The sequence below is a fragment of the Stenella coeruleoalba genome (genome assembly GCF_951394435.1).
Source record: "Stenella coeruleoalba genome assembly, chromosome: 13".
Taxonomy (NCBI): Eukaryota; Metazoa; Chordata; class Mammalia; order Artiodactyla; family Delphinidae; genus Stenella; species Stenella coeruleoalba.
Genome location: NC_137159.1, coordinates 52,091,600 through 52,110,446, shown reverse-complemented (window position 1 = coordinate 52,110,446; position 18,847 = coordinate 52,091,600).

Below are 18,847 nucleotides of genomic sequence, written 5' to 3'. Positions count from 1 at the left end.
GAGCTTTTATACTGAAAGAGAGAATGCCAGTAAGACAAGTCCAGTGAGTGTGGTGAGGAATGGTGGGTGATAAGTTTGTAGAGATTGGCAAGGGCCTGGTCACTTGGGACTATGGGCCCAAAGTAAGGAATCTAAATTTTATTCTGAGTCTGATGGTAAGCAAGGGAGTGACATGGTCTGCTCTATATCCCTTTAATAGATGGAGAACAAGCTATAGTGGGGCAAAATTAAGGTGACTGTTGCGGTTTCCTAAGTGCAAGATGGTGACAACCTGGACTGGAGTGGTAGTCATAGGGAGGCGTTTTTTGGTGGAAAAACCTGACAGGATTTGGTGATGGGTTAGATGTGAAGAAGAAAGAAGAAATCAAAGATGAGTCCGATTTTGAGCAAAGGATGGTGATGCTGAGATTTCAGAACAACAGTGGAGGAGCAAATTGGAGGGTTGAAATCAAATCTTGCCTTGGATATGTTGAGATTTGAGATTCCTATTAATGTAGACAGACATTGGGTAGACAGATGTATGAATGTAGAGTTAAGGGAAAAAAGCAAAATACGGGGAGTTGCTATATGGATAATATTTAAAACTATAGGACAGGATGGTAACAGCTAGGGATTTTGCAGGAGGTTAAGTATTTCTTCGGGGGAAGTAATTATGGCGGCATTTATCTTAGTTTGTCGATTCAAGATTCTGTATCATTGAAAGCCATCTACTTTCAATAGAGGACTTGCCATTCAAAAAGTTTTTAAATACTGGAATCATAAGCCTTGCACTCAGTTTTAAAACTTCATCCATGTGAAATTGGTTGTCATGTTTTCCATGTCAAGTTGGCTTGTGTATCTTTTTTAGTACAAATTTTTATATGAGAAATGCAAGTTTATTATGGAATACTTAGAAAATACTGAAGATTATAAAGAAGCAGGACCACGGAAAAGTCCATATTATCATTTTCTCTACCATCACCAACCCCGACCCTGACCCTCTCAACTCCCATTTTGTAATCTTCCAGAGGTAACTGCTATTAACATTTATTATATTCCCTTCCACTATTTTTAATGCATTTCTAACAATTAGAAGATGAAAGTTTATGCAATATGGATACAGATAGATGACAACATACCAAGGGAGGAAGAGAGTCATAGGCCTTGAATCACTTTTAGAGAGTATACTCAGATGTGCTCCAAATTTACTTTTTACCTGATTCAGTGTGGACCTAGGTTTCTTGAGACATTTAAGACAGGTCACTGAATGGATAGAGTAACGGACACTGCTAAGGCCCAGTTACTGAAGGTTTCTTGAAATAAAATTTCAGTAGAAGATGAGAACCCTCATCTCATAGAACTTTTAAACTAATGGGGACAGAGGCAAATATATAAATGTGTAATGACGAGAATATATGAAAGTAAGCAAAAAGTAACTGAGCAAAAACTGGTTGTGTGCTTGATAAGGAAAAACACAGAAGTGACCCACGTGGAGGACCGGTGATTCGGTGCCTTAGATGTGTTTCATCACAAGGACGTTTAAGAAATTGACTTAGTGGATGGTGGAGCAGTCAGGTGTGGAAGTGCAGTGGTAAGTAACAACTGATGAGGGCAGGGTGTGGTAGAAGAATTTGTCGAGTGTAGCATTTGAGTGTACTAGACTGAAGAGTCTGAATTTATCTAGGTTCGTAAGCAAGGTAGAATTAGAAATTCTGCCAGCAGCTGTAAAATGGATTATGACCAGGAGAGACTGGAGAAAGGACACCCTGTGAAATCTGCCTGGGTCAGATTGATAGCACTGGAATTAAGCTGAGGAGCACATCAGAAAGAAACCACACAAGGGAAAAAAAAATAGCACCAAAAATTTGGGGTAAGGAAAACAAGCAGTTTGCTTGCCTAGAAGATTGTTAGTTAACTATGTCATAATTTCTCCAAATTCAAGCAAATTATAAGAAAGCCAAGCTAGTATCTCCCATTTAATATGAATATGTATCCTCTATTTTTAAATAAAACTAAATATGTGTAGTATATTTTTGAAAGGCATATTTTTAATGCAAAAAAGTAATATTTAAATAAGGAAAACTTCATCACTCTTAGCTATACCTACAGAGAGAAATTAGGAAAACTATGTCAAATCTGAACATCAAAACTTTTTTTCAACCTGACAAAAATGCTGAGAACAGGTGGCAAAATAAGATTTAAGAGGGTGTTACTGAATTTAACCCCCCAAATGCTATTGTGATTGATGTATTTTTTTTCATTCTTAATTTGAGTGAGTGAAGCCTGCACTGAGTTTTTACTTAGTAGTCAGTCTTACATTTAGAAATGTATAGTATTACTGCCTGATATTTCTTCCTCGAAGTATTTACTAAGCATCCCTCTATAACTGGAAACCCAAGATTTTAGGGTATTTTTTTAAACTTAATATAACTTTATCATTACACTGAATGGTATAATACTTTCTCATCTGTTTTAAAATACAATTATGCACTTAATCCTACTTTTTTTGCTTCTATTTTTAAGATGAATTATTTTAAATTCATAGTGATTTTTGTAAACATTTTAATATACTTTTAAAAATTGAACTGGAATAATTTAAAGCTTTTGTCATCTAATTTTATAAATATTTTTTAGGTATCCTTGGGTGTAATACAGGCAGTGTGGAATTTTAATGACATTATAGGAATAGAGAAAAATTTTGGTATACAGTAGTAGTTACAATACTGTGAATGATAAAATCTGTAAATTATATTTTTAAAATACTGTCTTTTAGCAATTTTTATCTAAATAATAACAGGATTAGAAAACTAAAATTAATTTCTAAAATTTGGCTATGCTAAGTTTCTCATCTTTCAAGTAGATAATCTTAGAGGCAGTATAGTTTATTGGTGAAGTGAACAAAAAATAAACGTTAAGGGCCTACATTTGATCTATGAATTCTGCCAGAGGCCGAGTGATGTACCTAAAATAATCCTAGAGAGAAAGCTGCCAGAATAGCTTCCTGGCCCAGCAAACCAACCATATATAACCTGATGCAGCAGGCGGATTATTATGTAATACATAAGATTTACCTGAGCTGCTGTGTTCTAATCCTCTATTTGTCTTTGATACGTGACTTAGAGGTGTTAAGTACTTGTCCAAGGTCACAGGAAGAGTGAATGTTGGAGCTAGGTTTTAAACACGGGTTGAGGCCAGAACCTAAGCTCTTGTCAATGATACTTTAATTTTTGGATCCTAGTTTTGTTAGCCAAGTTCATATCTCTTCCAATGCTGTCCCTTACTTTCACCTCAAGGGGACAACAGATTTTCAACAACTGATAAAAATAGATTCTAAACCGTTGATAAAAGTGTTGAAACAACAGGCCTCTAGAGTTTCCTTAATTCATATTCTCCAGTTCATTATCTAGGGAGTCACCCACATATTTCTCCAACTTTTTCTAGCACTGCTTTTCCCCTTGCTCACTTCTCTGCTGTCATGCTGGCCTTCATATGATGGCTCCAGCACTCCAGTATCGTTCCCACCTCAGAGCTTTTGCACCTGTTGCTCCCTCCTGAAATTCTCAACCTTTCCTCTCTTCCACATAGCAAGATAGGTTCTTTTCATTCTTTATCTCTTAAGCTTAAATGTCACCTCCTCAGAGAGACCTGATTATGCCATTTATAGGAGATCTCCCCCATATATTCTCTGTCTCTGCCCTGCTTTTGTTTTCTTCATAGATTTTATTACAAAAAACTTGCAAATATGTTATTCATTTGGGTTTGGGTTTTGACGTTACTTCTTGAGAAACTCAGAAAAGAGACCACCTCTACCTTGTTTGCTATTTTATCCTCAATGCCTAGCAAAGTACTAACCCAGGGTAGATTATTAATATTTGTTAAGTGAGTGAATGAATTAATCATCCTCTTGTATATATTTATCCACTTTACTGACAAATATATCATGAAAACCTTATTGCATGTCCTCCTAAAATCTAGATTTCTAAGAGGGAAGTTTATAGTGATACAAAGCTTACCTCAGGAAACAAGAGAAATCTCAAACAAGAGAAATCCCATAGCCACCTCTAAACACACCCTTTGACATGGCCCTGCCTACCAGAGGGACAAGACCCAGCTCCACCCAGCAGTGGGCAGGTGCCAGTTGCTCCCACCAGGAAGCCTGCACAAGCCCCTGGACCAACCTCACCTACCAGGGGGACAGACAGCAGAAATGAGAGGAGCTACAATCCAGCAGCCTGAGGAATGGAGGCCACAAACACAGAAAGTTAGACAAAATGAGACGGCAGAGAAATATGTTCCAGATGAAGGAACAAGATGAAACTCCAGAAGAATAACTAAGTGAAGTGGAGATAGGCAATTTTCCTGAAAAAGAATTCAGAGTAATGATAGTAAAGATGATCCAAGATCTTGGAAAAAGAATGGAGGCACAAACCAAGACGATACATGACATGTTTAACAAAGAGCTAGAAGATTTAAAGAACAACAGAGATGAACAATACAATTGAAATAAAAAATGCACTAGAAGGAATCAATAGCAGGATAAATGGGGCAGAAGAATGAATAAGTGAGCTGGAAGACAGACTGGTGGAAATCACTGCTGCAGAATAGAATAAAGAAAAAAGAATGAAAAGACATGAGGACAGGGACTTCCCTCATGGCTCAGTGGTTAAGAATCTGCCTGCCATTGCAGGGGACACGGGTTCTATCCCTGGTCTGGGAAGGTCCCACATGCTGTGGAGCAACTAAGCCGGTGCACCACAGCTCCTGATCCTGCACTCTAGAGCCCACGAGCCACAACTACTGAGCCCACATGCCGCAACTACTGAAGCCTGCATGCCTAGAGCCCTTGCTCTGCAACGAGAAGCCACTGCAATGAGAAGCCAGCGCACCGCAATGTAGAGTAGCCGCTTCTCACTGCAACTAGAGAAAGCCTGCACGCATCAATGAAGACCCAATGCAGCCAAAAATAAATAAATTAAATTTTAAAAAAAAAGAAATGAAGACAGCCTCATAGACCTCTTAGACAACATTAAATGCACCAACATTTGCGCTCTAGGGGTCCCAGAAGGAGATGAGAGAAAGGGCCTGAGAAGATATTTGAAGAGATAATAGCTGAAAACTTCCCTAACATGAGAAAGGAAACACTCAAGTCCAGGAAGCACAGAGAGTCCCATACAGGATGAACCCAAGGAGGGACATGGTGAGACACATATTAATCAAATTGACAAAAATTAAAGACAAAGAATATTAAAGGCAACAATAGAAAAGCAACAAATAACATACAAGGGAATCCCCATAAGGTTATCAGCTGATTTTTCCGCTCAAATTCTGCAGGCCAGAAGGGAGTGGCACGATATATTTAAAGGGTGAAAGGGAAAAACCTACAACCAAGAATACTCTTCCCAGCAAGGCTCTCGTTCAGATTCAATGGAGAAATCAAAAGCTTTACAGACAAGCAAAAGCTAAGAGAATTCAGCACCACCAAACCAGCTATACAACAAATGCTAAAGGAACTTCTCTAGATGGAAAAGAAAAGGCCACAACTAGAGACAAGAAAATTATGAATGGGAAAGCTCATTGGTAAATGGCACAAAAGACAAAAAGGCACAGGAGACAAAACACCTGTACTCTGAAAACTATAGGATGCTGAAGAAAGAAATCAAAGATAACGCAGATAGAAAAATATACCATGTTCTTGGATTGGAAGAATCAATATTGTCAAAATGACTATACTACCCAAGGCAATCTACAGATTCAATGCAATCCCTAACAAATTAATAATGGCATTTTTCACAGAACCAGAACAAAAATTTTCTAAATTTATATGAAACACAAAAGACCCTGAATAGCCAAAGCAATGCTAAGAAAGAAAACCAGAGCTGGAGGAATCAGGCTCCCTGACTTCAGACTACACTACAAAGCTACAGTAATCAAAGCAGTATGGTACTGGCACAAAAACAGAAATATAGATCAATGGAACAGGGTAGAAAGCCCAGAAATAAACTCATGTGCCTATGGTCAATTATTCTATGACAAAGGAGACAAGAATATACAATGGAGAAAAGTCTCTTCTATAAGTGCTGCTGGGAACACTGGACAGCTACATGTAAAAGAACGAAATTAGAACATTCTCTAACACCATACATAAAAATAAACTCAAAATAGGTTAAAGACCTAAATATAAGATGAGATACTATAAAACTCTTAGAGGAAAACATAGGCAGAACACTCTGTGACATAAATCACAGCAATATCTTTTTGGATCCACCTCCTAGAGTAATGAAAATAAAAATAAACAAATGGAATCTAATTAAACTTAAAAGCTTTTGCACAGCAAAGGGAAGCATAAACAAAGCAAAAAGACAACCCACAGAATGGGAGAACATATATGCAAATGATGAGACTGACAAGACATTAATCTCCAAAATATACAAATAGCTCATGCAGCTCAATATCAAAAAACAAACAACCCAATCAAAAAATGGGCAGAATATCTAAATAGACATTTCTCCAAAGAAGACATACAGATGGCCAAAACGTGCATTAAAAGATGTTCAACATCACTAATTATTAGAGAAATGCAAACCAAAACTACAATGAGGTATCACCTTACACCAGTCAGAATGACCATCGTCAAAAAGTCTACAAACAATAAATGCTGGAGAGGGTGTGGGGAAAAGGGAACCCTCTTGCACTGTTGGTGGGAATGTAAATTGGTACAACCACTATGGAGGACAGTATGGGTGTTCCTTAAAAAACTAAAAATAGAACTACCACATTATCCAGCAATCCCACTCCTGGGCATATATCAAGAGAAAACCATACTTTGAAAAGATACATGCACCCCAATGTTCATTACAGCACTACTTACAATAGCCAAAACATAGAAGCAACCTAAATGTCCATCAACAGAAGAGTGGATGAATAAGATGTGGTACCTTTATACAATGGAATATTACTCAGCCATAAAAAAAGAATGAAATAATGCCATTTGCAGCAACATGGATGGACCTAGAAATTATCATACTAAGTGAAGTAAGATAGACAAAGACAAATATTATATGATATCACTTATAAGTGGAATCTTTAAAAAAGGATACACATGAACTTATTTAAAAAACAGAAACAGACTCACAGACTTAGAAAACAAACATGCTTATCAAAGGAGAAAGGTGGGAGTGAGGGATAAATCAGGAGTTTGGGATTAACATATACACATTACTATATATAAAATAATCAACAAGGACCTTCTTTATAGCACAAGGAGCTCTACTCAATATTCTGTAATAACCTATATGGGGAAAAAACACCTGAAAAAGAATGGATATATGCATATGTATATAACTGAGTCACTTTGCTGTATATCTGAAATTAACACTATATTGTAAATCAACTATACTCCAAAATAAAATAAAAACTGAATTTAAAAAACAGCGTTAAAAAGAAGCATGTAAAAAAAACAACCATACGATTATCTCAATAGATGCAGAAAAAAGCTTTTTATAAAGTTCAACATCCATTTATGATAAAAACTCTCCAGAAAGTGGGCATAGAGGGAACATACCTCAACATAATAAAGGCCACAAACCCACAGCTAACATCATACTCAATGATAGAAAAACTGAAAGTATTCCCTTTAAGATCAGGAACAAGACAAGGATACCCACTCTCACCACTTTTATTCAACAGAGTTTTGGAAGTCCTAGCCACAGCAATCAGAAAAGAAAAAGAAATAAAAGAAATCCAAATTGGAAAGGAAGAAGTAAAACTGTCATTGTTTGCAGATGACATGATACTATACATAGAAAATCCTAAAGATGCTACCAGAAAACTACTGGAGCTCATTAATGAATTCGGTAAAGTTGCAGGATACAAAATTAATACACAGAAATCTCTTGCATTTCTATACACTAACAACAAAAGATCAGAAAGTGAAATTAAGGAAACAAGCCCATTTACTACCACATCAAAAAGGATAAAATACCTAGGAATAAACTTACCTAAGGAGGCAAAAGACCATACTCTGAAAACTTTAAGATGCTGATGAAAGAAATTGAAGATGACACAAACAGTTGGAAAGATATACTGTGTTCTTGGGTTGGAACAATAATATTGTTAAAATGACCATACTGTCCAAGGCAATCTACAGATTCAATGCAATCCCTATCAAATTAACAATGGTATTTTTCACAGAACCAGAACGAAAAATTTCTAAATTTGTATGGAAACACAAAAGACGCCGAATAGACAAAACCATCTTGAGAAAGAAAAATGGAGATGGAAGAATCACACTCCCTGACTTCAGACTATACTACAAAGCTACAGTAATCAAAACAGTATGGTACTGGCACAAAAACAGACACATAGATCAGTGGATCAGGATGGAAAGCCCAGAAATAAACCTACACACTTATGGTTAATTAATCTATGACAAAGGGAGCAAGAATATACAATGGAGAAAAGACAGTCTCTTGTATAAGTGGTACTGGGAAAACGGAACAGCTACATGTAAAAGAATGAAATTTAAACATTCTCTAATACTATATACAAAAACTAAACTCAAAATGTATTAAAGACCTAAATGTAAGCCCAGATGCTATAAAACTCCTAGAGGAAAACATAGGCAGAACACTCTGACATAAATCACAGCAATATTTTTTTGAATCTGTCTCCTAGAGTAATGGAAACAAAAGCAAAAATAAACAAATGGGATCTTATTAAACTTAAAAGCTTTTGCACAACAAAGAGAACCATGAACAAAATGAAAAGACAACCTACAGAATGGGAAAAAATATTTGCAAACGATGCGACCGAGATTAATTTCCAAAATATGCAAACAGCTCATACAGCTCAATGTCAAAAAAATATATAACTCAATCAAAAAATGGAAGAAGACCAGAAGAGACATTTTTCCAAAGAAGATATACAGATGGCCAATAGGCACATGAAAAGATGCTCATCACTGTTAATTATTAGAGAAATGCAAATCAAAACTACAATGAGGTATCACCTCACATCGGTCAGAATGGGTATCATCAAAAAGTCTATAAATAACAAACGCTGGAGAGGGTGTAGAGAAAAGGGAACACTCTTGCACTGTTGGTGGGAATGTAAATGGGTGCAGCCACTATGGAGAACAGTATGGAGGTTCCTTAAAAAACTAAAAATAGAGTTACCATATGATCCAGCCTGGGCGTATATCTGGAAAAGAAGAAAAATCTAACTTGAATAGATAAATGTATCCCATTGTTCACAGCAGCACTATTTACAATAGCCAAGAGATGGAAGCAACCTAAATGTCCATCAACAGATGACTGGATAAAGAATATGTGAGATATATATATATATATATATATATATATATATATATATATATATATGTATGTAATGGAATATTACTTAGGCTTAAAAACAATGAAATAATGCCATTTGGAGCAACATGGATGGACCTAGAGATGATCATACTAAGTAAAGTAAGTCAGACAGAGAAAGACAAATATCATATGATACCACTTATATGTGGAATTTTTAAAAAATGATACAAATGAACCTACTTACAAAACAGAAATAGAATCACAGACATAGAGAACAGACTTGTGGTTACCAAAGGGGAAAGTGACGGTAGGGATAAATTAGGAATTTGGGATTAACAGATACACACTACTAACACTACTACGTATTAAACAGATAGAAAACAAAGACCTATGGTATAGCATAGGGAACTATATTCAATATCTTGTAACAACCTATAATGGAAAAGAATCTGAAAAAGAATAGATATAGATACAGATGTATAACTGAATCATTTTGCTGTACACCAGAAACATTGTAAATCAACTATACTTCAATTAAAAAATACAAAAGAAAAAATAGAGAGAGAGAGACAAGGAGGTAACTAATATGATGGCCCTCCTGTGGTGAATGGGGAAACCCATGGATAATACACAGAATAAATGAATGCTGGAAACACTAAGGCAATAGTCTTAAGTAGTTGGAGGTAACTATACCTGTGAAACTACAGGCCCTAAGTTATATGTTACTGAAAGTTATCTTTTTTAAAAAATGGAAGACAATACCCTTGAAGAAACATTGTATGAGATTTTATGAGATTTTAGGGAGTTGGGATATGATGGGGTTAGAAGACTTGGGTTCAGGTTCGGAGGCCACCACTCATGTCACCTTGGTCAAATCACAGTTTCTCTTGGCTTTTGTTTCTTCTCATGGTGAAGGAAATATCTGTGCATTTCACAGAATCACATTTTGGAAATTATCTCAAATAAGAAATGACAGAAGAAGCACCAACCATTAATTTTCAGAATGCTGGCCTTTGGGAAAATGAACATTTCGTAATATGTGGCTTAATGTAAGACAGAGAAGATTTACCTAAAATAATTATTTAACTAAGAAAGAAGTTCTTTATATAATGTTTTTCTTCCTGAAGAGCTCAAGTTTATTTCATAGTTGTGTAGCTGTTCTCGGACTGCCGGGGTTGTGCTTCCACTCAGCTACCTACTAACTGGTAAGTTTCTTAACCCTTCTCAGGCTCAGTTTCTTCATCTCGGGCTCATCTATCTACCCTATTGCGGTGTGGAAATATATTCAATAATCCTTGAGAAGTACATATCACAGTGCCTGGCACATAGTAAGTGCTCAGTAAATATTGTTACTGTTTTTTTATCCTTCCATCCGTCATTGATTTCATTAGCAGACATGCAGAACTGTAATCTAGACCTTCTGATCTAGACCTTTTCTGTTAAACGCTTGACTAAAATGTGAATTCAGCCAGTAGTTCTCTTATATGCTGGTTTAATATGGTTAAATATGGAGTTTTATTGAAGGACATAATCAAAATGTTGAAACATTATCTCTAAATCTCAGAAAATTATTGGGGAGCAGGTAGGATAAAGCAAACCATAATTCTACCCAAATTTTTATTTCATTGCTTATAAGATGTAAGATGTTTTTGTTTTCCATAAAGCAAAAGATTTTATTTTTGGAATTGATAGAAGTATAGTTATTATGAATTTAGTTCATGTTCTCACATCCCAGTACAAATGTGGCAATACACATAGAAAAGTTTCAGGAATTATTTTTCTCCAAATGCACCATTTTATTTTATAACCTTGGCTATGACTATAGGGCCAGGAAACACACACACACACACACACACACACACACACACACACCCCATAGGCATTGCTACAGGAAGCCATAAGATCTGTTGTAGCCATCTTCTACCACCAATACAGATTACAACAGCGTCATCCTGTGAGAAATCCACATTGCTATCAATTGCTGCCTGAGACTTTAAAAACCAATGTGGCTCCTTTCATGATTGAGATTTCTAGGAAAATCCCCTAGTTTCACTTTTCATCTAATTTGTTTGTCCCCTCCCCACTTTACACGCTGAATCATTGCTATTCGTTCCTGTGGGCTTTGTGAGGGCAGAGACCACACTACCACATTCCCAGGTGTATCCCTAGTGCCCAGCCCACTTCATGGCTCATGGCAGGCACTCAGTAAATATTTGTTCAAAGAGTAGATTAATCTTCAAATATTAAGGAATTTAAGTATCTATTTTGCCTACATTTAAAAAGCATAAAACACAATGTTTTGCCCTAACACTTAAATCTCTTCAATTTGAAGGAATTAAAGAACAAGATAGCATTGTGTAACTGCTAGCTTTACCTTGTCTTATGTCGGAAATGTTAATAAAATCATTGTACTTTATTCTAACCTTATGACTTAATTAGCTGACTGCCTTATAGTTAAAAGTCTCTTAATTTTGAAATTGAGACTTAACCTTTTTAGGCCTATTGCATCTTTCTGCTGGTTATATAACTCCTTTAAACCATAAAGAGATTGCATTCACATCTTTTGATTCTAGAACTGCTGGAGGTTTAGAGGATGTCAGTTTTGCCTTGAGGTTGCAGTGCCCACCATTCGTTGAGAAGTGAGGCTCAGAGGACCTGCAGTGTATCAGTTAAAGGAGGAAAGTGCTTCCACCTAATTAACAGCAAGTATTTCTGGAGAGAGAGACAAGAGACGGTGGGATGTAGGTAAAGGCCACAGAGCTGTCCCTCCTGAATGTGTCTATCTACGCTGGATGGATATCAGAGTGGTACTTTCATTCTCTAAGGCAAAATGTTTAGACTCTTGGGACCGACGCTGGAGCAGTTTCTACTGGAACGTTCTCAAAACTATATGACACTTTAAGGCAGCAGTCTGCAACCTTTTTGGCAGCAGGGACCGGTTTTGTGGAAGACAATTTCTCCGTGGGGCAGGGGGGCAGTGGTGGATGGTTCAGGCGGTCATGCGAGCGATGGGGGGCGGCAGAGGAAGCTTCACTCGCTCCCCCGCCACTCACCTACTGCTGTGCGGCCCGGTGCACGGCTGGGTACCGCTCCGTGGCCCGGGGGTTGGGGACTCCTGCTTTAAGGAATGTCTCTGAACGCCACTATACAGATCAAGCCAAAAAAAGCACTGTTTTGATTTTAATGGTTTGTGACTTCTAGTGCGCGTCCTGTCCTTGGGTCCTGGCCACTGTGACACTGTGTGCTCTTCACTGCAGAGGTGTGTGTTTCTCCAAGTCTCTCAGCATGGGAAGGAAGGTCAGGGTGAAGGAAGGGTATCCTGAAACAAACCACTTTGACCATATCATTCAATTGAAGCCCAGTTCTACCTCAAGTCATTTGATTCTTCTTTGAGTTCAAGAAAGCTAATAATACCATAATCATACCAGAAACATGTTGAGGAGAGAATAGTTCCAATCTCTTTGGGTGATTCTAGGACCTTCAGGTTAAAAACTTGATATTATTTGATCCTATGATTATTTTATTATGTTATTAAATGAGAGGATAATATTGAATGACCCAAAATATATTTAATTTGAAAGTTTTGGTTAACTATATTAAGTGTTTTAAAATAGTAACTGTCTGGCAGGAATAAAAGATGCAGACATAGAGAATGGACTTGAGGACACGGGGAGGGGGAAGGGTAAGCTGGGCCAAAGTGAGAGAGTGGCATGGACATATAGACACTACCAAATGTAAAATAGATAGCTAGTGGGAAGCAGCCGCATAGCACAGGGAGATCAGCTCGGTGCTTTGTAAACACCTAGAGGAGTGGGACAGGGAGGGTGGGAGGGAGATGCAAGAGGACGACGGGACATTATGGGGATATAAGTATACATATAGCTGATTCACTGTGTTATACAGCAGAAACTAATACAACAGTGTAAAGCAATTATACTCCAATAAAGATGTTTAAAAAAAAAGTAACTGTCTGGATCTCCCAAACTCACATCTTGGAAAAAGAATATCTCCATGCCTACCAGGAGTCTCTCTGTCCAATAAATGACTCCTTCAAGAAATGATATGGCCCCCACCCTCACAATAGGTCTGTTCTAGTCCCTACCAGACCCTCAGGAGTGGCAGTTGTGTGGCCTTTTACTTGTGTCTATGTTCTTTTGTCTCTTTCTGGAATTAGAACCACTTCCTTCCTCTAACTGATGCACACCTCATGTCACTTGAGCCCATTGCCCTGATAATCCTAGGTTCCCATCAGTTTAGGGCAGCAGTTCTCAAACTTTCTGGTCTCAAGACTCCATTACACTCTATAAAACTATTGATGGCTCCTCAAAACTTTTATTTGTTGATTTATCTATCAATATTTACCATTTTAGAAATTAAAACAGAAATTAAAATATGTATTTATTTCTTTTAAAAAATCCATTATACATTAACATTTTTTGAAAACATATTTTGAAGAAATTTAGTAAGAAGAGCAGTATAATTTTACGTTTTGAAAGTCTCTTTAACATCTGGCTTGATAGAAAATATTCTTATCTGCCTCTGCATTCAATCTGTTGCAATATGTTGCTCTGGTTAAAGAATATGAAGATATGTAGTTGGAATAGGAAAGGAGTATTTTAATAGCCTTTTCAAATAATTGTGGCTGTTCTTCAATAATACTAGAGCAAAACTCAGCAGATCATAGTTTCTTAAAGGCTGGTTACAAAGCAGAGTCTGAAACTGTATCAATGAACTTTTAAAATTTATTACATTAAAATCCAATGGTCTGGACTTCCCTGGTGGCGCAGTGGTTAAGAATCCGCCTGCCAATGTAGGGGACACAGGTTTGATCCCTGGTCTGGGAGGATCCCACATGCCGCGGAGCAACTAAGCCCATGCACCACAACTACTGAGCCTGCACTCTAGAGCCCGCGAGCCACAACTACTGAGCCCATGTGCCACAACTACTGAAGCCCACGCTCCTAGAGCTCATGCTCCACAACAAGAGAAGCCACTGTGGTGATAAGCCTACACACTGCAGGGAAGAGTAGCCCCTGCTCGCCGCAACTAGAGAAAGCCCGTGCACAGCAACGAAGTCCCAGTGCAGCCAAAAAACAAAACAAAACAAAACCAATGGTCCAATGGTCTATCTTGCACTCTGAATGAGTTTTGTAGCATCATGCATTGGTTATTTAAAAAATATTAGTTCACTGATTTATGCAGTTCTTCCAAACATTTACTCACTTTAATATATAATATCCAAAAAATCACATTTGATAATAGCACCCCAATCTCATCTGTAAGTATTGGGCAACTCATAATATTTGATACAAGTTTTCCAAAATTCTAATTTTTGATTGAAAGCTTAAATTTTATCATTAGCAACAAATACTTTCAATTATTTACCTTGAAGTGACATTTTCAAGAAAACGTCTAAAAGATAAAGTCTGGGGCTTCCCTGGTGGCACAGTGGTTAAGAATCCACCTGCCAATGCAGAGAACACGGATTCAGGCCCTGGTCCGGGAAGATCCCACATGCCGCAGAGCAACTAAGCCCGTGTACCACAACTACTGAGCCTGCGCTCTAGAGCCTGCCAGCCACAACTACTGAGCCCACATGCCACAACTACTGAAGCCCATGTGCCTACAGCCCGTGCTCCGCAACAAAAGAAGCCACCGCAATGAGAAGCCCATGCATCACAACAAAGAGTAGCCCCCGCTCGCTGCAACTAGAGAAAGCCTGTGCATAGCAACGAAGACCCAACACAGCCATAAATAAATAAATAAATATTTTTTAAAAAAAGATAAAGTCTGAATAACCACAGCTTGTCAGTCATTCTTTCAAGTAAAAATGGTGTTCCATTAAAAAGTGGCTAGTTCAGCTTGAAATTCAGTCACACAAGTGCTTTTCATGGAAACAATTTACTTCGAGACACAGCAGAATGCTTTTATGCACTTCCTATTTTGTCATGCATAATATTAAAAAGATGTGTACTCAAGAGTTGAAATTGAATAAAACATCCTTTCTGCTGCTTCATCAAGGACTTTCTTAGGTGGAGCTGGCTCTTTACGTTTTGCCAGTGCATAGCAGTAAAGAATAAAATAACTCCAGAAAGTGAGTCTTATCTCTTGTTTTTAAGCCAACAATCCATCCTTAAAGATAATAAAAGTGTCCTATAGATATTTCTATTGATTGATTGACTAACTGATTGCCATGCTACATGGCTTACGGGATCTTAGCTCCTCGACCAGGGACTGAACCCGGGCCATGGCAGTGAAAGCGCCAAGTCCTAACCACGGGACCACCATGGAATTCCCTATTTCTTTTTATTTAGAATAAAATAATGAATTCTAAAGAAACCATATGAGACTTAAATTTCTTAATTTGAAAAGTTTTTGAAAAATTTTTAAATATTATTGCAACAACAACAAAGTATACTTATTTCTTGTTGAGCTTCCAAATGTATGCAAGGAAAACTTCAGGATTTCAAAACAATACATTGGACAATAAGTTATACAAATTATAGCAGGTGTAAGGAAAGATAGTAAGAACATTGTCCAAGTATTATGAACAAACTGAGCTAATCTCTGAAAATGCACATATTTATATGCTAAACCTAACCCCTTAGAAAATTCTAGAATACACAAAGCACATCTTCCATTATTTGCCAGAACAATGATGTCATCATACACCATGTGGCCTCTGGAAAACTCCACTATATACTTGTGAGAGAATGAAAGTGAAAAAAGCAAATAATGTCTTAGCATATTTATAAATTACTTTTGACCTCACAGACCTCCCGGAAGATCTCAGAGCCCTCAGAACCCCCCAGACTACACTCTAGGGAGCCATCAGTTTTTAATGCATTTAAATTATCTTAAATATGCCAAGGGGGTGAGGTATGCTACTTTTTCTTTATTTGATGCACCTCAAAAAGCCTAAATTAGATTTTAGGATTTACTGATGCCTTGAATGAAATAATCAGTGGTTCCCAAGGTTAACAGTCCAAGAGCCACGGATTCAAACTTGGATCCAGCAACTCCTCCCACCTTTGCAGTATGAATCTGGAAGCCTAGTCAGTTCTGGTAAAGAAGCTAGAAATAGCTATTTGATAAATTTATGAATTTAAATTCCCACATGCTAATTCTCCAGATCCCTTCATAATCACTAATTTTCCTTCAAATAGGAAACTGAAGCAGCTAGGAATGTTTGTACATGGTTGGAATTTAATCACTTTATATTTTGAACATTCCTTCTGAAAGAAATTTCCTTCAATTCAATACAAAATACATGAGTACCATGCACCCAATACTAACTAGGCACTTCAGGGAATAAAACAGGTACATACTCCTCCTTCTCAATTAATTTTTACAAATACTTACTGCATGAAACAAAGGATGTATAGTTAAATGTTGCCTCAGATGTAGGTTATGAGCACTAAGAATAGAGATTTGGGGATTTCACAGAGAAGGTGATGGATAGAGACAGGGTGGAGGCCCATTCCAGGGGATTCATGGTTTGGACTAAGGAACTGAAGCTGGAAGCTGGAGCCAAGCCTGAGCGATTGGAGGTCATTGGGACTGTAAATATTTGCACACAGCCACATCCAGAGCTGGAGAGATGAAGGGAAAGGACTGGAATAGTTCTTTCTTCTTCTCCCTCCTACCCTCCAATTGCCTTTAGTTGACCCAGGAGGATAGAAAGTAAACCAAGGGACATGGGGGAGGAGGCAACTCCAGAGTGAGTCATAGCCAAAAGAGGTTGTCAAAATAAAATGACCCGAGAGCATCAGGACACCATTGTCCGTGGTAGACCAGATGCACTGCTTAGATCTCCATCCCAGAAGGGACCTGCTCCCCATCTACAGGAAGCACTGGCAGTCAGCCTCCAACTGTCAGCTCCTTCAGGTTCAGCCTCAGCCACAAAGAGCCACTTCGCTGCAAAAAGCTCCCATGCTCAAGGTCATACCGTTCTCAGGGCAGTTTGCATACATTAACAGAGAGGCAGGGATGTAAAGGCATAGCCATCCTAGACGGCTCTGCAGAATGGTATTTGCTCCAAAGCTCCCTGCTGGATTGGCTGAGGCCTTGCTGCAATTCAGCTTCTCCTTCTGACCCATGCTTCTTTCTGCTGCTTCTCACAGGTGGGATCCCTAAGAATATCTTGCACTCCAAATTCTGCCCCAGTATCTGATTGTGGAGAATCTAATCTGTGACATTCTCTCATCCAGAGCAGAATATATATATATATATATATATATATATATATATATATATGCATGTGTATGTCTATGTGTACACATTTATGTATATGTACATATGCCTATGTACACATATAATATTTATTAATTACTTTCTCCATTCAAAAGTACACTGCCTACAAATTATCACCAAATTGTGTTTTCAACCTATATTCTAAATATAGCTGTTATTTCCCCCTAATGAAAACGTTTGTTGCCAAAAAATTTTTATAATGGCAAAATTGTTTATTTTTCCCACTAATCCCTATGTAATTTTTGACCATTTTGGAGATACTAACATCCTAAATGTGCACCATTTGTTCAGAACAGTAGGGCAAGATGTAAACATATACAATCAACTAGTTTACTGGTAATTGTAGGCATTAGCTGCAACTTACATATGACACAGCTATGAATGTTGGTACCAGTCTCTCAAAACTTGACTGGGAGACGGGATAATGTTTATTTTTTATTTTACTTTTTACGTTTGCCCACGCTTCTCGCCTCGTGGGATCTTAGTTCCCTGACCAAGGATCGAACCTGCACCCTTGGCAGTGAAAGCACGGAGTCCTAACTACTGGACCACCAGGGAATTCTCAAGAGATAATGTTTATTTAGAACAGGACATCCAGCAGTTATACTCAGCTTCAGATCCCTGCACCTAGCGTTATTGTTTTGGCCTCAGTAATATTAATCATAAGTAAGAGTAATTCTTAGTAAGAATGGAAAATATTCCAGTTGTTACTTCAAAAATATGATATCTGGAAGACTGAAAGTCACTTTCTCAGCAGTGCCTGGTGTAAGCCTTAGTTTTGACACCTCTATTTAGTAGCACACTCCGTCCTTTACATTCGTGTGCAGTGCAGAGGACCAGGGTCTGATTGAACTGGATCTGTTTGCAGGAAACTCAAGCAAGGTCAAGGCTTTTCTGAAAGACCTTTCATCAAAGGAGTTGGACTAGAGGATCCCTAAGGTTCTTTTTCTAACATCCCAGGTCCCAAGTTCTGTGTTATGTTGACACATGGGTTATTTTGAGTCCTGAGAAGCAGATTAAACTATGATTTAAAATGTTTATTTTAGGCAAGGCTTTTTATATAAAACAACGACAAGCAAATGTGACACCCCTAAAATTCGTCATGAGAAACAGGTGTTCCTTTTGTGAAGCCCAGGTGGGAGGGCAGCCCTGGGCTGGACTGGAAGCCCAGCAGAGGCATCTTCAGCGTTCTTCCCACGTCTCCTCTCTGTGCCCTGCCTGGTGACTCAGGCCTGCCTCTCACCATCCTGCCGCTCTCACCTCAGCTCCTGGATATCTTCTACAGTCGCTGCTCCACTGACTCC